The sequence below is a fragment of the Lissotriton helveticus genome, chromosome 8 (genome assembly GCF_964261635.1).
Source record: "Lissotriton helveticus chromosome 8, aLisHel1.1, whole genome shotgun sequence".
In the NCBI taxonomy this organism is placed as follows: Eukaryota; Metazoa; Chordata; class Amphibia; order Caudata; family Salamandridae; genus Lissotriton; species Lissotriton helveticus.
In genome coordinates this window covers 1,461,879,358-1,461,900,779 of record NC_136069.1, presented here as the reverse complement: position 1 = coordinate 1,461,900,779, position 21,422 = coordinate 1,461,879,358, and the positions used below count along the sequence as shown (strand labels likewise).

The 21,422-nt window shown below is 43.5% G+C and overlaps 1 long non-coding RNA gene across 1 annotated transcript in view; it reads right to left on the bottom strand.

Annotated features, from left to right (window-relative positions):
• The window catches only part of LOC144772006 (uncharacterized), a 34,237-nt gene extending 13,747 nt beyond the window's left edge, over positions 1-20,490 (bottom strand). The window contains exons 1-2 of the long non-coding RNA XR_013599590.1: positions 20,398-20,490; positions 19,125-19,224 (exon numbers count right to left, since the gene is read on the bottom strand). This is a non-coding gene — a long non-coding RNA (uncharacterized LOC144772006). The remainder of the gene's footprint in view (positions 1-19,124; positions 19,225-20,397) is intronic.
• Between the last annotated feature and the right edge of the window lie 932 nt (positions 20,491-21,422).

Sequence of the window (21,422 nt, the reverse complement as noted above, 5' to 3'; positions counted from 1 at the left end):
GCCAGGGGGCCAAGGTCCAGAGTACCACCAGCAGTTTCCTTTTACCTGACCTGGTGTGTCTGGGTACAGATATTCTGTTCAGAATGGTAGCCTCAAACGCTACACTGCAGAAGCAAAAGGGACTTAGGGGGAAGTATGGTTGAACCCAAAGTAGGGCTCGAGTCGGGGGACCCTGAGGCCCAGTGGACAAAGTAAGTGGTTGCAGACCCGGGCTGTGGACCATGGGTGCAGAGGGTCTTGGCTGGCTGTCCACTGGAGTTCGAGGCTCTTACGGTTGTCGGTCACCTGTAGAGGAGGGAATAACAAAACACCAGGGCCACTCTGGTCATGGGTCTCATCTGTCCTGGTGTCCCTCGATGTTCAGGAAGGTTTCCAAGGAGGTGGCATCCAGGCTGGATGGAAAACAAGCCTTGGCTGGTGCAAGTGCCCCAGTACTCAGGGTATTATTGTAGGGGAGCAGCTGGAGAATCTAGATTCTCAAAACTTAGCAGATTGATGGGGCTGACCTCCTAGGGCCATGAAGACCTCCTCCTGAAGTGATGCTCCCCCAGTGGGCCCGATGGCCAGCAACGCGATGAACTGGGGCAGATGAGGTCGGAGCCTTCAGTTGCAGGGGGATTACTCCTCCACCCCAAGGGAGATGCTAGCTGGTTGTGGAAGTGCTGGACAGTTGTGCAAGTGTTGCGGAGGATGCATAGCTGTCAGATGTGTCGGGTCTTTGCAACTGTTAAGGAGAAAGCAGCAAGTTAGGGTTTGGCGCCAGTTTCGGTGCAGGTCCTTGGAACTCGCGCTGTTAGCTCTTCTTTGACCTCTTCAGTTCCCAGAAAGTCGAATCTGGAGATCTGGTGTCGGAGGGAACCATAAATACTCAATCTAGGGGGTTTTAGGAACTTGTCTCTTGTGGCAGGCTGGAAGATACCAGTCAGCCAACACACTAAGTGACTAGTAGGGTTACAGGGGCACCTCTAAGGTACCCTCTAGATGCATGTCTTCTTAAATCGGATACTGGCATCAGTACAGATTTATTAACACACCATGTTTGATACCTAACACCATTATTTTCAGTGAAGCCATATGTAGTTGGGTAACTAGTAATGACCAGTGCCCAGTACATACATTTAAAATTGCGTCCTGATCACCCGCAATGACTAGCAATGGAACTAGGCAGCAGAGGGGCATATCTGCTCATGCAGGTGTGCCCTCTCATGTAATATAATGCACCCTGCCTTAGGTTCTTAGAGGCCTGCTGTAGGGGTGACTTACATATAGTACATGTAGTGTATTTTGGCATTGCACACAGGGAGTGGGCAATGTCGTGTTTTCAGAATGGCTTTCATCATTTAACACATCCTGCAATGGCAGTCTGCATGCAGTTTGTGTGTGTCCCTTTGGATGGCATAATATATGCTGCAGCCCTTAGGGACACTCTTTAGTACCCATGAGTACTAGTGGTATCATGTGCCAGGGTCTTACAAAGGGGCTAAAGTCCTTGCTAATTGGGTTACAATCAACATTTGTATCATTTAGGGAAAGAGCACTGGTACTGGAGCCTGGTTAGCAGGGATCCAATGCACTTCCAATCAAAAGCATCAGTACCAGTGGGCAAAAAGTGGGGTGACCATGTCAGGAAGAGGCCCTTTCCTACATTTGTTCCACATCACTATACAATGGGACTTTCCTTACATTCCACCACTTTCCAACACTCAATTGAACCATATTTCTACACACATTAATCATTCTTTTGAGATTCGACTATTTGGAACTTCTTTCCTTACAAGCTGTTTCCATAAACACTCTTGCCAGATTCCCTTCTTCATACTTTCTTGGCTCCTTTTTCAACATATTATTATTCCTACTGGCGTACTGATCCTTTTCTACCCTTTCACACAATGCCTGTTTATTCAAAACATAATGATTAGCTCTTTCCATCAATACAGGAAAAACTGAGGTACAAGCCAGCTCTCTCTTCTGAAACAATCCTCACTGAAAGAAATAACCTTGGATGATTTAACCTTGTTCATAAAAGCGACTTCAGGACACTTCGAGCAATATTCCATCATTACACTAGCAAATCTACTACCCAGACACAGACAGTTAAAAGGATCACTAATGCCAATGGCCATCTTTTCCCAATGCTCTCTTTGGCAATCCCACCGGTACAATGGGGGACCCCTTACTGTGTGCGCTTTATCACTGCATTTACAAGTAACACAATTACAAACAAAGTTCTCAATCGCTCAGCCCATGCCAGGCCACCAAAAATCAACATGGGCATTCTTCTTCATGGCCAACATACCCCTGTGACCGACAAGCTGCTTTTCTAATAGCCTTCAACTCAATTTTGTTGCTACTTCCAATCTGTCACTTCTACAAACAATGCTGTGCTCTACTGATAATTCTTCCCAAATCGGCAGAAACTCACTCATATTATTTTTACCTTCTACTTGTATCACCTTTCCACAAGGTTTGATTTGATTTAATTTAAATTTATAGAGCTCAGCAATTTCCAGAAGGTTCAAGGCGCTGTAGATCACCATTCGGAAAAGTCCACTAGCACTCCAGATTCAGAAAATGTCTAGAAGGGAAATAGCCAGGTCTTAAGAGCCTTCCTGAAGGGCAAGAGCTGTGGGATAGGCCTTATATTTTGTAGAAGGGTGTTCCAGAGTTTGCTTGTGACCGTAGAAAATGCTATGTCGCCCCATTTCTTTCATTTAGTTCTTTGCACCATGAGCTGAAGTTGAAGCGATGAACAAAGGTGTCTGCCTGGGATATACCAGCCAAACATGGCTTTTAGTCTTGTTGAATACGGGAGATAAAGAGCCTTGTGTACCATGCAGTGAGATTTAAAGCTGATACACTTATTAATTGTAAGCCAGTGAAAGGTCTCCAATCCCTTCACAGCCAACTGCCCCTGGGAATGTCGAGAACAAGTCTAGCTAGTGCATTCTGCATCACCTGGAGTCTGTGCTGTGTGTCTTTCTTTGAGTCCAGGTACAATGAGTTGCAGTAATCCAGTCTGGGCATTACCAGGGCGAGAGCAACTTGCTTACGAGAAGGCTACTGTATGAAAGGAAATATTTTCTTTAGCATCCTTAAGATCCAGGGGCATGTTGTTATTGTGCGATTCACTAGGTCATTAAAGTTAAGTTCAGTGTCCATCAGCACTCCAAGGTTCTTGGCATTTTTCCCCGGAGTAAGACAGATCCTAGGGAGTGAGGCCAACAACTACTACTACATCACTTTCATCTTTTCCCCGTTAGGTTTTAGAAAGTTACATGACATCCATACTGCCACTTTGGTCATGCAACGTGAAGCGTTCTCTGCTACCGAGCACGAGTTCTTGGGGATTGACACCATAATCTGAGTGTCGTCTGTATACAACACTACCTCCATTCCAAAGGAATGGATTACTGCCGCCACGGGTGCCACATGGAGATTAAAATGTGTAGGGCTCAAAGATGTGCCCTGCGGCCCTCCACAGGACAGGAAGAAGGCCCCTGAGTGGAAGTGTTGTAACTTCACCGTTTGAGATCTTTCCCTAAGGAAAGAGTACAAGAAGGCTAAAACTTGATGAGAAATGCCAAAACCTTGGAGTCTATCCAGCAGCAGCCCAGGTGAAATGGTATCAAATGCTGCTGATAGATCCAAGAGTATCAGCACCACCCCCTGTCCATCATCCACTAGACACCTTATACAGTCAACAAGGTAACTTTGTTATCAATAGTCGTAATACTTGATCATCATTTATTGCCTTTCTCTAATCCTCTTCACAAATTACTCCAATACACACTTCCTGCAGACTTGCTACCATCCATTTATCATCTTCTTCATAAGTATTGGCATACAATGGCAACTGCGACAATCAACAATAGCATTATTTATCCCTGGTCCATACTTGATGCCATGATGCCAAAAGTACATTCCTGCAATCTATAGATCCACTTCCCCACTTGCGGATTTGTTCTACTCACTCCTTTAGTAGTGAAAACCTCTACAGATGGCTTATGGTCAGTGTGTAGTTCAAAATGGGTCCCCCAAATATACGTTCTGAAATGTTGTACTCCCCACCAACATGTCAAATCCTCTTTTTCAATGGTTGAATGCGTGCTTTCTGCTTCTTCCAACGTTCATGAAGCAAACACCACTACTCTCTTAACTCCCACACTCCTTTGCATGAGCAAATCCCCCAAACCATAAGCACTAGCATCTGTGACAACAATGGCTTTATCTTGAGGAACAAAAGGTTTTGATGCCATACCCTTTTCAATAGATCCTTTGATTTTCTTGAACGCCTACTGATATTTACACAACCACACAAAATTCACACCCTTTTTCATGAGCAACCGCAACACATGCACTTTGTCTAAACAATGTTCTACAAATTTGGTGTAATACTCCACTAGGCCCAGGAAAGAACGCAATTCTTCCTTATCCCTGGGAAAAGGCATGCTTTAAGTTGCTTCCAACAGCTTTAATTTGGGTTTCACTCTTTCCGAAGACAAAGTGTGTCCCAAATAATCAACTTTATTCATCCCAAGCTCGCATTTCTGAATTTCTCAACCCCTATTAACATATTCCTCAAATATATTGGTACTATCAATCTGTGACTTCTACAAACAATGCCGTGCTCTACTTGTAATTCTTCCAAAATCATCAGAAACTCACTCAAACAATTTCTATCCTCTACTTGTAACACCTATCCATCAGGTAACTTTGTTATCAATATGAGTGATACTTACTCTTCACTTACTACTTTTTCCACTCCTCTTCACGAACTGCCACAATACACACTTCCTGCACTCTTGCTACCATCCACTTATCATCTTCGTTATAAGTATTATCATACAACAGCAATAATGACAGACAATCAGCATTAACATTCTTAATCCCTGGTACATACCTGATTTCAAACGGATATTCCTACAATCTATGTATCCACTTCACCACTCAAGGAGTGCCCTACTTGCCTCTTTTTGTAGAGAAAACCTCTACCCACAGCTTATGGTCAAATGGAAAAGTCCTGCCTGTTTCAGTCTTTTCAACACACATTCCAACATAGTATCATATTGCATCACATCAGAAACCCACACCAGTATATCATCCTGGAAGCACAGGACATCGTTCAATCCCCTCAACACTCCCTGCATAATCCTCTGAAACACGGCTGTTGCTGAAGCTAGTCCAAATGGCACATGCACAAACTGATAAGCTCCTTGTTGTGTTATTAATAACGTCAGCTGTCGCCACCCAAGATGATGTACCTGATGATAGGCACTTGACAAATCTTATGTAGTGAAAAATCTGCCCTCCCTCACATTCATTAACATTTCACCAATGTTGGGCAATAGATGGCAATCAATCCAGATACAATCGTTGAGATGTCTGATGTCCACACACATGCGTAATCTTCCTGGCTAAAACTACAGGATTTAACTGCTAAAATTATTCAATTGGTGCTATCACTCCCCTCTCACACAGTCTCTTCAAGTCCTCCTTCAGTTGATCCAGCAATGCAAATGGCATATTTGAACTTTGTGAACCTTTGGTGTAACATCATTTGTCAATATAATATGATGTTCACTTTTTTCCAAATTTCACACTTTCCCTGTTAATAGTTTGCAAAATCTCCTAACTACACTTTCTAATATTATTTTGCTTAGTAAGCAACACCTGTTCTTGATGATTTAAGTAAAAAAAAAATGAAGCAAGTTGCTCTCTCCATCCTAGTAATACCGTTCCTCTTCTGAGAACATACACTTTACCCATTGTATTTCTTAAAGTATTACATTACCGTTAATCACTGCAATATCCTTCCAGTTCTACATCAGTCAGTAATAATTCAAAACAGCCCAACTCTTCATACAACTGGTCTTTTAATGTGTAAGGTGAACAAGAATCCGCCCACATTAGTACTTGTTTTCCATTCATTTTCACTTAACACAGCGAATACCCAGTCTCTCTTTCCTCACGAGACTTAACATCACACACAACCATAACTTCCACCTCATTATCATGCATACTCACTGTTTCCACATTATCCTGATTCCTGACCGAATTCACAATCTGTTCTGGTTTGTTCATTCCACCTATCTTACAAACCCTGGAGACATGTCCCAATTTCTTACAATTGTAGCATCTAGCTTTGGCAGCAGGACAAGAATTAGACTCTGTCATGTGCTTTGAGCTGCCACACCTGTAACACTGCCTATTTCTATCTGCAACATGTGCTATGGTTGAATTAGAATTATTGCTTTTACTATTTTGTGATTTTGTTAGCAGGCTGTCTTGATTCATTTCATAGAGTTTTGACCGGCTTTCAGATTGATCATTGTTTACTTCCTTCAAATAACATGAAGTATTCACCATATGTTGTACAATGTCTATAGCCTTTTCCAATGAAGGCTCCTTGAACCCCAACAACGTATTCTTAATTTTCATGTTATTGGTTCTAATAATCATCTCATCCCTAATAATCTCTTGTTGCAAATCCCTACACTTGCACAAAACTGCTATAGTTCTAGACACTGCTATATTCTTTTCTATTGTTTCACTTTATAATTGAGCCTGTGAAAAGTGTGCCTTTTTGACAATATTCTCACTTTCCTGCTGATGTTTTCCTCTAATGCATTAATCGCACTCACATATTCATCACCCGACTTATGTGCATCACCATCGAATCATATGTCTATACTTTCGCTATTAAACTACTGTTACTATAGTAATGTCTTTAGCACCTTCCTGCCTTCTACTTCCAATCTTCTCAAGCCATTGCTAGAAGACCAGACTTTTGTAAAAACATGGGAGGAGCCACTGAATTTTGCATTGCCATGTCTCTGCCTCCAAATACCCAGTACTTTAATAGCTTGAAGAAAAAAAAGTAGTCCCTTTGTCTGAATAAAAACAATAAAAGTAGTCATGGTTGTCTTGCAGACTGTTTGCATACATGGTATCCAATATGTTCTTCTGATACTAGATGTCTAAGTAAGTTAAAAGCACCTGCCCAAAAACAATCTCCATCCAAACAAAAGCAGACCACTTTCTCTTTATCAAAAGCTTAATGGTCCAGCTCTACTTCAATTATTGGTGGCCAGAGCCAAGTCGGAGCTCACATTGGAGAAAGACCACCAATCAAAATCTCCACAGCTTCCTGCCACCCAATGCCCAAGATGAAAAAAGGTCAGTAATTGCACAACCGCTGCCAGTGCCTATCCGCCCACTTCCTAGTCCTCAATGTGCTCCGGTAATTGCATGCAACCGCCAGGCACGAGACACATCCAAAAGGCATGTGATACCCACGCAAACTCAGAGATGCACTGATTGAGTAAGTGCAAGCATGAGTACAGATTATTTTCTTCAAATATTTACTCACAGTAGGTCTTTCACCATCGACTTGTAGCACATTCAGTAATCAGCCAGCTTAATTGCTCTGTCCTGTTACTGGTTTCACTTTGCTGCCTGTCACTACAAGATGTCACAACTGTTAACCACAACCACAGCAACTCTTAGTGGTCTTCACCAGGGCTTGGCTTCAAGGGCTAGTTCTTCATTACACCAACTATACTTGTCGCCATTTTTCCAAATAGCAATCTTTAAGAAGTCACAATTTCCCTGCAAAGAGTTTGTGAGATCTTCAGCTACACTTTGTAATCTGACTTTGCCCATTAAGTAATCCCTGTTCGGGATGATTAAAAGGGGTTTATTTTAAAGCATAAAATATACTCTGTAAGACCCTGGAAAACACCGGCCAATTGACCAGTCCCCCAGAGTTCTAGAATACACAATACCATAGAACAAGCACAACCAATCCCATAGATTATAACACACCCACATCTGTTTCTGGAATTTTCTTCCTCCCCTACACGGTTCCCAGGATGTCGGGAGTGACAAATGGCTGGTGTGAAGTTCGGCACCTTTGAAGTGCAAGTGTGGTAGGTGACAGCTCTGCCCCTTCAATCTAGTCAGGATGGCCCATCCTGCTAACACCCAGTCCCCCCTTTTTAGGTTTTGCCTGGCGTTCACTGCGCAAGCAGTGTCGCACCGGCGAAATTTTATGTTTTGCAGTAAGGGGCTTTCACCCGCCTCTCTCTTCCATTGGCTAGCTCCATAAATGGAGGCTAGCCATTGGAAGAAAGATCTGTCAGTAATGATCGGAGCAGATTCGTGGGCGCTCCGGTGATTTTTTCTCGGTCCGCCCCTTTGCGAACGTCATGCAGCGGTGGGTGTTGTCTTATTTTTTTTTCCCCAGGATGTTTGCGGCCGCCATTTGTTTCTAGGAGCTGGGGGGGGGGGGGGGGGGGGTCACGTATTGCCTTGTTTCTTTTACTTTGAGACAAGCTCGTTTCAGTTTTGGCCGAGGCAATTTCTCCCAATCCCTTCCACCCCCCTCCCAGTCCGATGCCTTCTCGCTCGTCCGCTGCCCCCCCAGCCCCCTCCTGTCTTCAAATGCTCCTTTCTTCAACAAACCCGTCAGGAACCTCCTGCAGCCTCTCCCTGCCTTGCCAGAGCCGAGGACACACAACCGCTGCCCTCCAGCCCCGCCCCGACTGCTCAAAATGTGTGCCTGAAGTAGCGGTGAGCAGACATTAGGTGCAATGTAGTTTGTGCCTGGCTTGAAAGTTCCGCGTTTAAAGATCCCGCTTAACTCTGTTACGGACCTGTGATGCCGTCTCACTGTACACCTTGGCAAGGTCCAGCCAGCCACAGCATTTACGGAATGCTACATTCTAACTTCATGTGATTCTGGGCAAATCACTTAATCTTCGTGCTAAAATAAAATATGAATGAATTTGGCATTGCATGATGTAACTAACTGGTGCTCATGTTAAACTTTATGTAAAACTTACAAAATAAATAATCAAATCACGCACTTGTCGCTAGGTACTTTGTGTTGTTAGGATGTTAAGGTCGCACGACTATGGAACGTTGCTTTTCTATAAAGTTTTTAATTCTGTCATTTAAACCTCACAAGCCTTTACCAATTTTCTTTCCTATTTCGTGCAATGTGAGTGCAGTTAAAAGCACCCTCAGTGATCCCTTGAGCTCGGTTAATGCCATATGATCATATTTATGGAAAAGCTTTGAAGCCCGCTTTTCACTAGGTCTCTCCGGTTGCAACGTCACCCACATTCATTCAGTCAGCCGCGCACTGACATGCGTGAAGCGCCTGGCTTACAGAACACAAAGCGCGGTTTGTACGGGAGAACGCCCGGTATGTGGCTCGGGCCGCCCCTGCTTGTTGTCATGCGGGTGCGTTGTTTACCAGTCCTGCTCGAGCGAAGGCCCGGGACGCGTGTGAGCCGCGAGCACACCACGTTCAAGGCACAACAGCTGGATTGTACTTTACTTCCCCCGCCGGCCGGGGAACACAATCTCTCTAACGTTATTAGTCATATGAGCCGCACCGTGCATGTGCTCGCAGCTGAAAGGAACGCGCAAACAACCGCAGAACATTTACACTGAGTCACCCTATATCAGTTTACAAATGGCTGTTTATCTCTCACTTCCGAATAACTCATTTATCAGGCATGGTATTACGTGCCCTAGCGCAAATCAGCGTGAGAAAACTTGTTGCTCGTTAAGACTTCAGAGGCGGCAATCTAGCTCAGGAGCTGCATGCAGGCTTTCTGCTGTGCACGGTACCTCTGCACGCACATTCAGTCATTCACATGTACTGAGGGCCCCCACGGAGTTAATGAGCGCCCGCTGTCTAGCTGAATGCACTGGTATAAGTTTTGGTCCATCTTAGGGAGAATGACTGTGAAGACTCTGAATTACTAGGTCCTTTTCTGCACGTTTATTTCAGGGCCTTTTTCTGCTCCTGCTTACCACTGGCTGGTACCTGGTAAATAGGAGAGGGGGCTGTAGGTGGTATGGGCTGGGGCAGGATGTGAGCACAAATGGGAGGGACATTTGATGCTTTCCCTCTTGTGGTGTTGTTGGGAGTCAAGTGGGAGATGAGCTGTGCTCACATCAACAGCCCAGGTGTGGAAAATGCATGTGATTTTACCAGGTGGGTTTCTGTACCTGGCAAATTTGGACCCAGTGTTCCTGCACCCGGTACTCTAGAATCTGAAAACCCAGCCACCCATTGCCACAATCCCTTTGGCTCCTTACCACCCTCCCACCTGAGAATAACACTCCGCCCAACATGCAATCAGACCTGGACTAGTAAAAACATCACCTTAATATGATAGGTCTTTGTTTATACTATCATATGCCAGGTGGTATCACCTACAGACTAATATGAAACCCAATTAATACGTATATTGTCATAATACTCCACCCCTCCCCTAACATCCCATCCACCTGTGCCTATCAGCTTCCACCAGTGGCTATCTGCTTCCACCTCTGATGCTCCTTGCAGTCTTCCTACTTAAATGACCTGCCTGCCAGCCAGTCCTCAGACATCTGTCTGCCTAGGATCTACCATTACTCCTATTTCTCCTAATTTCACATTTTCCTCCAAAACGTTCATATCTGCTAGTGCATTTGAACATATCAGCTCCACTTCCTCCCACGTCCTCGATACCCCAAGTCGGTCTGTCCATCCAGAAGTATTGCCACCATTCTGAAACAACTTAACCTTAGAGTAATAATGAACCTCCTAATTTCTGCCTCAGCAATGCCCCTCTCTTGCAGCTCTGTCGCACCTGGAGTTACATTATTTGTAACTAAATCCCACTTACACTAACCCATCATATCAAAAATGGCCAAAAAATACACCCCACTTAAAAAACCTTAAGAAAAATGACTACACCAGTCTACCAATTTTTTTGAAAGTGTGGATGGGAATACAGCTATAAAGCAGTATGAGGCTGGAAAAATGAAGCATTCCCATGCTACCAGTTGTCAGAAATTCCCCAGGAACAGTATCATGTGTCTGAGCAAATTCCATGTTATATAGTATTGGACCGGGCAACACTCTCAAATTGCCCAAAGAAGATCAGAACTCCCCCGCTCCTCCAGGCATAGGTATCATTAGGTGGGTCACCACAATTATGACAACTTAACTAGGGGGGAAGTATGCTTTAAAGGGATAGGCCAGCATTTACAATGTCATTATCAATTAGATGCCATGTACTCATCAGATTTATACAACAACATATACAAGAAAATTTGTCATGAACAATGACAAAAGCTCTAACTTTTACAAAAGCGAAACCGTTGCATTGTAAATGCTTGTTGATATTGTCTGGGAGGAATCCACAAAGGACAACTGCCATACAGGCTGCATGCACCAACTGGTTAAGGCAAAAAAATGCCAACTTTCTGGGCAGTGAATCGTTCACGCAGAGCTCCGATGGAAGACCGTATTGAAAGATGTAAAAATTAAATTCCTCCTTTGAAAATCATGGAGTCAGAGTCTTATCTGCGACCCTGATACAAAGGAGGGTTGTCAGAATTCAATCATCACTTTGGTGCCAATGCATCAAGTATTATGACAATGGATAAGAGTTCTGTGTCCTGAGGAGAACCCTAAAATTACCTAGCGGGTTTGAAACGCATTGACATGCATCTGTGAGCCCAACGAGCCCAAAAAAAAGTGCCCCTGAGAACCAAGGAACTAACAAATGTAAAGTGTTGGTTTAAACTTGTCCTGGTCACAGTATTAGTGCTTTGATCGGGTGCACTGTCTATAGAAAAAGAGCCAATGAATTCATTTTAGTGAAATGTATATGTCATACTCATTTTTAGATATTGTTTTGGACATTGAAAAAACAGAACTGTATTTTTGTTGTTTATATTGTTTGTTCGTGCATTGTGTAAAGATTTGTTTCTGTGATTTGTTATTTGCGTCCACTGTTGTGTATTGTAATAATTTATGTCGGTAGGAGGAAAGAAATTCCTGTTCTTAATTGGTCTTCTGTGTGTGACAAAAAACAAAAGTATTTTATGACTTTTGAAAAATAAATGGTGATCATTTCTATTGAGTATAGTGTCCACGAATAAACTGAGGTTGTAACAAGCACTGGCGTTGCCAATAGGTCTCGCAGTAGGAAAGTTGTAGCTATTACAATTGCAAATAACAATGCCTTTTATTTTTGTTTTCATTTTAAAAACATAAAGGGCTTTGTCATTTACAAAACCAATAGCTCCAACTTTCCTACTGCGAGACCTATTGGCAACGCGTTTTACCGTTTTACTGTTTTAGTATTTTAGCATTCTTGTTAAAATAATAAGAAATGACGAAGTACCCAGCAGTGTCAGATGCATGTATAATTTAAGAATAGCAATTATACAATGTGCATATTCCACAAACATATTTAGTAGCAACATTTAGGTTGCAGCAAGAAGTGTATTTTCCATTAATCTGTTTTATGCACGGATTTCATCTCATTGCAGAACAGCTGGCTGACTTTTATGTAAACATTAAAAAAAACAGAACTGTTTCGTTCACCAATCTGGCATGCAGATGATCTGACCGATTCTAACAAGCAAGAAACCGTTTTAGATATTTTCGGGGCATGGGAAATTCATATTGTAACTTCTGGGTAAGCAACATACATACACATCAACCTCTTATCACTATGTTGCAAGCAAGCATTGAGGGAGAGTGTTGCCTTCTCTGCTTTTGGCTTTTACTGTCACAAAGACAGGAAAAGCAGGGGAGGTGTGCGTCTGACGGCAGAATGAATACAGACTGCTGATCAAACAAAAAAAATGTAGCCGCCTGGTGTTAGACAGAGATTCATGAATATGCGTGACCAATTTGACGAATACAGCTTTATCCAAGCTGTAGCGTGTACCGCCTCGAAAATACCTGACAATGTATTAGCCATACAAAGGGATGGACTGCCGACTGCCTACCGTTCAAAGCAGCCCTTTGATTTCATTATAGGCTTCAGCCACATAACACTGGGGGAATTCTTGTGAAATGTTGATGGATGTACCTTACATCTCTATGCGGCTATTTGAAGCTAGTCCTAAAAGCCTGATAACGGAGTCAGTGACTGTACATTTAATGTCGAGCCCAACACATCCACCCACACGCCTGTCACTGCCGGATGTCAGATCTCATTAAAAAAAATCTGCAAGACTGTATAACGGAGGGAGAAATGAAGGGAAAAAAATAAAAAAGGCTAATGGAAATTAAGGATATACATTAAAAAGCGTGGTATCCATTTGAAATCAGATGAAAGGTTTAGTGTCTGATAAATATTAGTCTTCAGGCGCATAGAGAAAGACCACACGAATGTTAATATTAATACCACACGAATGAAATCTGTAAAGATGAACAAACTGGTTGTCTGCAGCATTGAGCGTGCCCGACAGCGCTTTAAGACCCTTTAAAAGATATCCAGGCACAGTGCAGTGATTTTTTAATCTGCTCGACCCCGGCACGTGGTGAATCTGGCTGTCGGGATTTGCCGGGATGCCAGTCCAGTCTATGAAGCGTTTCCAGGAACCACGAGAGAGGAGGGAGATTCTGGAAGCTGAGGGCAAGCAGCAGAGAGCAGTCACCAGGAAGAGGCGTGAGGTGGGCCGAGGGGAGCATGGAGTGGAGGGGGTGAGAATACTGGGTAAGTTGAGGGCGAGAGAGGAGGAGCATGGGTCAACGGAGAGGAGTGAATGCGGGAGTCGGCTTGATAGAGGGCAGAAGGGGACTGAAGAGGATGAGAGGAAAACATGGGCAGAATGCAGGAACAAGCTGCGAACAAAGCATCCGAAAGCAGCCTAAAGGGGAGAAAGGAGGGGTGAGTGTAAGCCGAGGTCACACGGCGGGCAGGGGAGGGGGCGGAGCGGGGAGAGCGAGAGCGGCATGTGGGTGTGAAGAAGCCGGGCGTGAAGAAGCCGGGCCTTTGAAGTGAAGCTAAGCTTCACTTCAAAGGTGTCGGAGGAATGCGGGCGGCTGTGCACGCGCTTTTAAGCTCAATGCACATGCGCATTGAGCTTAAAAGTCACGGGCACTGCAAGGAATCGCCACGATTCCTTGCTTGTTAGTTAAAGCGTGGTTAGGCCGCAATAGGCTCGCAAGCTCGATGCGCATGCGCATCGACAGGCGAGACCTAAAAAGGATCAGTCAGTTTTGGCATTGTGTGTTTGTGCAACTTTCTGAAAGTGGCATTTTTAGAATTGTGACTTAAAATCTGACTTATCTATTAAAGAGGGTTTTAAGTTACAATTCATTTGAGACCAAATCTGTGAATTCCTAATCAAGTTCAAGTTCAAGTTCAAAAGACCTTTATTCGAATTTCATAAAATTCATAAAAGTATCGATAACAACAACAATTCATTAGATAAATATACAAACAAATAAAACAGTGTTATACAGAGCAGCATTACATGATTTCATATTATACAGCAGTATTACATGATTTCATATTATACAATTCCATACGATAACAATGCAGTGCACTTCATTTCATTATATTATTTACATTGTAGCAGCATTAAAACTAATTATATTCAGGGATTTTCCATCGTTTTACGGGCTCGTATGGCCGATCTTAGGAAAGTGCTGGTGCGAAAAGTCAATTCATCGTTATCCAAAGTAACCAACATGATGTATGATTCTTTGAGTGTGAGTGGTCTGTGCTTTTTGAAATAAGGAGTTAAAAACCATTTAATAAATCTAAGATAAAATTTGCAGAAAAATAGGAAGTGCAAATCGTCCTGTGTACTCACACCATCACAGGGGCATGGAGTGAAATCAGCACTATGGCGATATCCCAAAGGAAAAGACAACAAAAATTTTACGGTACCCGCCCTTAAGCGAAACAGTAGTGATCGCTCCCAGCTGGTCATGGGAAGGGAAAGATAAGGCGGCAAAGTTTGTCTACATAATTCATTTCCTATGTATTTCATAACACTTGATTTCTTTGATTCACTTCCTATCCGTTCATTATTGTAAAGTGCATACAGTACATTTTTTACCTCGATTTTATCCTTTGTTTCAATAGTCATAGGATTAGTAAACAGAGTACCTTTATCAACTTCATTAAGTGATTTACAAACTTCTGAGAGCCATGGGATTTCCATTCCATGATCACAATTTAAACAGTCCTTTATAATGTTTTGTGTAAGGACAGCAGCATCATTCCTCCAGAATCTAATCCAGAAGAGTGCTGGTCTAGCTCTGATAAAATCACTTAAATAAGGGAGATTTAATTCACTATGACAAATAAAATCAGATGAGGAGATCGGTGCGCCCAACACTTTTCTACAAAAGCGGTTTTCTTCCCTTTGAATGCAAAGGCTGCTTCCCGACCCCCATACCTCAGCTCCGTACGAGGCAACAGGTGAGCACTGCAGTTTAAAAATCTTTAAAATAGCCTTAGTGGCACCAACTTTCTTTGGGCGAGGGAGACTCAAAACAGAGTTGTTGGCTTTCGAGAACTTGCTCGTGGCGTGGGCCAAATGCCCACTCCACGAGCCGTTCGCAGCGAAATTCCTAATCAAATGTTATCACTTATTAAATGTAATAAGGTAATCCATTGTTATTCTATGGGAGAGGTAGGCCTTTGAATACTGAAAAGCGAATTTAAGGGTTTTCCACTACTAGGGCATGTAAAACTTAAAAGTACATATCCAACATTTTAAATATACTGCACCCTGCCTTAAACGCTGTTTAGGGTTTACCCTAGGGTCGACTTAGACGTATTAAAAAGGAAGGTTTATGTCAGCCCAGAGGTTTATTTTATCAGGCTGCAATGGCAGGCCTTAAACATGTTTTAAAAGGCTACTTGAGTGCGTGGCACAATAAGTGCTGCAGGCTCACTGGTAGCATTAAATTTACAGGATCTGGGTACAAGTAGTACCACTTTACTAGAGACTTATAAGTAAATTAAATGTGGCATTTGGGTGTAAGCCAATTTTACCATGTTTAAAAGGAGAAAGCACATGCACTTTAGCACTGGTTTGCAAGGGTAAAGTACACAGAGTCCTAAGACCAACACAAACAAGTTCAGCAAAACAGGAGGAGTGACGGCAAAAGGTTTGAGGGAAAACCACGCCAAGGATGTTAGGTTTAACACTAGCTTTCTGGATAATGCCAGGTTGTGCATGATAGGGTGTTTAAAAGCATACGACGATTGCCATAGGAGGCAACATGATGGCCAGTGGTGCCGGCGCTGCCATGAGAGCAAAGTAGATTCCCATGAGAAACATCTCCCGACAGTATCGGAGCGGACGATTGGATACTGAGCTTAATGCAGACTCCGGAAGTGTTTTTGACAATGATTCTTGTTAATGGTTGAAAGTACGCTGCTGCGTTCTCTGCAGGGGGCTTCAGAGAACAAATGGAATACAAGGTACGTTATTTGATTACTGGATTACTTTGCTTTGGCTCTGGAGCGTGGGATTGCTGAGCCTCACTGTTTGATGGTCTGATGCCAGACCAGTGAGATAACCTCTTTACAAGGCACTGTATTTTGATCTACTTGATCCATACTGCCTTCTGGGCTTTGGCTGCCTTTCATTTGTAAGCTTGAAGTGAACTATATCTGTGGAGCTACTACACCCAAGGGGAATATTGGCTGGTGTTAAATCCAGAGCTAGTAATTAAAGATGTCACCGGGTGCTCAGGGCAGAGGTACACAGACTCTTCAGATTTAATAATGGCAGGGGCCCAAATGAAAAGGTTAAGATTAAACCAGGAGGGCTGACAGTTGTATCAGAGACCGGGATTGTAGTACTTGTGGAGGGGGCCATACCTGCATTGTTATTGGCCAGAAGATGCATTTAGAGGGCTCTCTCACTGATTATGAAAGTATAAGATCCAGTCTGGGGGAAGAAGTTGAGGTGAACATAATTTCTTCTCAGTGCCCCACTGACACTTCCAATCTCTGCTCTATCTCTGCTCTGGCAAATAATACCTAAGCCCAAATGGGCTCCATGAGACTACAGTTGAATCAACCACTGTGAATTTCAACCCTTGTATGGTAGCTTTTTTTGAGGTTAGACGAGAACCTAGGCCAGACGCGGGGTCTCTAAATCTGGACAATTGCCTAACAGTTCAGCAAACTGCCCCAGCTATTTCTGCTACCCCTAAGAATGGGGCGAATATGATCACAGTAGTGGAAATCGTAAAGAGCCCACTGGAAGTAAATGTGTTGTTAAATAGTGAATCCTCACCTAAACTGGAAGTAGATGTAGGAGTTAGTGAGCCCAAACTATCATCCCTGAAATTGCCCGCTCACATTATAAGCGGAGGGGAGAAGAAAGTATCTGGGCTACCTTATCTCCTAAGAGAGGGCTCGATATCTACTCAACTTAATAAAAGTACTCAGCCACTATTGACTAGACGCAGCTTACCCAATATTATGAACTTTGCTCCGGAGGAGTCAGGGAGCAGTAATCCAATTACATTCCGAGCCATGTATGTTCCGGCAAAGGTGAGAGCCAAGGAAGATTTTGCCTGTAAACAACACTTATGAGGAGGATCCTGGAAATCCAACAACTTGCTAAGCTATGCTTCATATAAACATATGCGCTTCTAGAGAAAGGTGGGCTACCTGGCCAATTAACTGATGACCCTCTCAGTAAGATCCTGAATGAGGCTGGGAGAGCAAATATGGAGTCTCTTGTCACCACAATTCGAACTACCTGCTGCTATCTCGCATACCCTTGATACATCTGATGTAGAGGAATTCGAGGCAAATTCCACACACTCAACAACTTCTTCATCGACCAAGTCTTTGCTAAAGACTATACTAAAGGAAGTCTGTTCAGTCAAAGCCTAACTTTTTTCCACAAATGTTCTTGGCAACTCTCAAATCAATAGACAGGATCCCGCAGACTCTCTGACAATTGCATGATCACAAAGGCTGCCATCAGACCCAAATAAAATATGAAACAGACCTTGCACCATAATTGTCTATTTCCAGGATTTTAATATCAAATGGAGAATACTTTCTATTGCCAGGGAGCATAGAAGATTTACTATACCAGACGGCTATCATTTTTCCATCTTTCAAGACTTGGTGCGAGAGACAACATCTAGGATAGGACAGGTGAGGGCTGTCATCCCTACATTCAAAGATCTGTCAATTCCAGTCTCTTTTACGAGGGGCTCCTCTCAGAAAATTAATTGGAAAGGATAATTTATTATATTTTCCAAACCACAGCAAGCTCAACTGTTTTTGCAAGATGAGTGCACATCACACTAAATTTCTTTGACTTCGATGCATAATTCAACTCTATATTTGGGAAAAATCCTGTGAGTCAGAGTGCAGCGCCAGGACACCCTTGGGTATAAGTGCGCTGTATAAGCTCCTATAACAGAACATAACTTGTACTTATTCCCAAGACAATTTTCTGGAGTAGGAGATGGTATTCCACTATTGCCTGGATGTTATTAGTGATACCCCAACTGCTCGGGGGCCTCCATTCGCCAGCAGAACCGGGGCCTTCTGAAGGCTTTTGAATGGGTGGGGAGGGGCCGAAGGGGAATCGGGGAAGGGGGGTGAAGTTTGGGTGGGGGTAAACCAAAAAAAGAGAGTTGAAGAATAGGTTAAACCTGGAAATATGGCAGGTCGTGTTAAATTAGCTATAGGATGCAAGAAAGCTGATAAGGATTATGGTTACTATCTTATCTGGGAACATCAGTAGTCTGAAAAGTTGGATGAAGAAGACAAAGGTTTTTTCCAAAGCATGGTCCTTAAACCAGATATTTTAGCATTACAGGAGAGCCATCTCACTAAAACGGAAGCTCAAATTCATTATATGTCTAAATGCTGCAGAGGGTATATTATACCAAGAATACTTGACATAGTCAGTGACAGCACTGTTCAAGCCAGAGGGGGGAGTCTCTATTATTAATTTTAACACATTTCTTAAGATTTCATGCCCTAAAGCAGACCAAGGGGGTAGGTGGGTCATGCAGTAAATAGTCGATCATGGAAATAATGGTCATTTCTTTTTGGTTCATCTATATGCACTAAATACTGAGAAGCCCCAGTTTTTTTCTAATTTGATGCTAGAACTAAGTATTGTCACTCTGCCTATAATAACAGGGGATTTAAATTTTATTCTGAATCTGTTGTTGGACACCACTTATATCCCTCAAATAGCATGTATGAGCATAACTAGAGCTAGTATATTGTACATGATGCATACCCCTAGTCTAGTTGATATATGGAGAGAGTCAAACCTGAATACCTGGGATTATACTTTCTCCTTCATACCTCATAGGTAAAACTCTCTGATAGATTTCTGCTTGATAAGCGGTTTTATTGCATCCTCCTTTCCCCAGATCTTCTATATTCGGATCATTCAGTTTTCTTTCTGAAATGGGAAGGCAATTTCTCTATTAAAACAAACTCACATGGCTGGTATATTTGAGACCACTCTGACTATATCCTGTATTTACGTACACTTATGCTTACATTTTTATCAATTAATAAAGGCTTTACTCATCCCTTTCTGGTCTGGGTTACTCTGAAATACTTTATTAGAAGCCTTTCTAAATCATTTATTTCCCAGATTTCAAAGGAAGATAATGAATAGGAAGCCTCTGGTAGGATGCCAGGATGCCACTGAACACTTTAATTCATATCCAAATGGCACAGATCATATCCTGCTCTGGGGAGGCACAATAAACACATTTAAAAATCATGGGCTTACCCAACCCTATTACAGCCTTGATGCTAACATCAATAAAAAAAGCTTTTCAAACCCAAGCCTAAGTGTGTGAAATAGACGGAAACTCCAGGAAGCTGCTGGCATTCTTAAGCTAGACATTGCACAAACTACTATCACCCAAATTGAGGGCACAGGTGGCCGGGTATGCTTTAGACTCTCTGAGATTTTATTGGTGTTTTCTGCATACTAAAATGCACTCTATCAGGAGGAGGCAGAGAGCAGACATTTGTGATTTTATCAGACCATTAAATTTACCTAAACTTGATACTGGGTATAATATCCCCTCGTGTTCTGGGGCAGTCTGCGACTTGGTTTGATATTGCTGGACAACTCTACTGCTGCACTGATTATTTCCTGCTTATAACTCGTTTTTAATCACTTTTTAAAGCTTCATATATTACTGCCTGAATTTTAAAAGCTTGACTATTTGTATTATTCATGTTCCTTTGCAAGGAGGCGTGCTTCCCCTGCCCCGTTCCACCACGGCTTTCTGTGCGGCTTGAGTGGAGGGCAGGGCGCCATCTTGGGGCGAGTACCGGATCCCGGCGGGACCGTAGGCAGCAGTCTAGCTGGGGGAGGGGTTTGTGTACAAATTGACAGGCTGTGTTGGGCGCGATGCGGCGAGTGTAGGTGGTGGCAGCTCCTACGCTATCCGCTCGTGTTCTGGGGCAGTCTGCGAGTTGGTTTGATCTTGCTGGACAACTCTACTGCTGCACTGATTATTTCCTGCTTATAACTCGTTTTTAATCACTTTTTAAAGCATCATATATTACCGCCTGAATTTTAAATGCTTGACTATTTGCATTATTCATGTACCTTTGCAAGGAGGCGTGCTTCCCCTGCCCTGTTCCACCACGGCTTTCTGTGTGGCTTGAGTGGAGGGCAGGGCGCCATCTTGGGGCGAGTCCCGGATCCCGGCGGGACCGTAGGCAGCGGTCTAGCTGGGGGAGGGGTTTGTGTAGAAAATTGACAGGCTGTGTTGGGTGCGATGCGGAGAGTGTAGGTGGTGGCAGCTCCTACGCTATCCGCTCGTGTTCTGGGGCAGTCTGCGAGTTGGTTTGATATTGCTGGACAATCTACTGCTGCACTGATTATTTCCTGCTTATAACTCGTTTTTAATCACTTTTTAAAGCATCATATATTACCGCCTGAATTTTAAAAGCTTTACTGTTTGCATTATTCACGTACCTTTGCAAGGAGGTGTGCTTCCCCTGCCCCGTTCCACCACGGCTTTCTGTGCCGCTTGAGTGGAGGGCAAGGCGCCATCTTGGGGCGAGTCCTGGATCCCGGCGGGACCGTAGGCAGCGGTCTAGCTGGGGGAGGGGTTTGTGCACAAATTGCACATGCCTGCCCGGACACGCAGCGGGCGCGCCAAAGACAAGCCCGTCTGCGCCCGTCCGTGCCCCCGAAGCGACCAGCGCCAGCCACTCTGGTCTGGGCTGAGCCTGATTTTGTTAGCGTTAGGAGGCTCTACGCTCGCAAGGAACTGTTAGCACTCAATGGTATTAGTTGTGGTGGAGGTAAGCAGTGGGCTGTCCTCCATAGCCTATGTAGAACATGCCCTTTCTGTAAATTCTGCTTCCGCACCAGCCTGTTAAACCCTCCTATCTTAGCCACCAGTGAGCCCAGGATTCAGGCTGCACTTATTAATGCGCGCTCTATGGCCAAGCATGCATCTGACATATATGAGCGTTTGTTGGATGCTAAAATTGGATGTTCTTTTTATAACGGAGACTTGGCTGAGTGAGTCCTGTGCCCCGGTAGTGGAGTTCGCCATTCCTAGGGGCTATAAAATTGCCCATGGCGATCATAGAACCGGGAGAGGGGGGGGAACGGCAGTG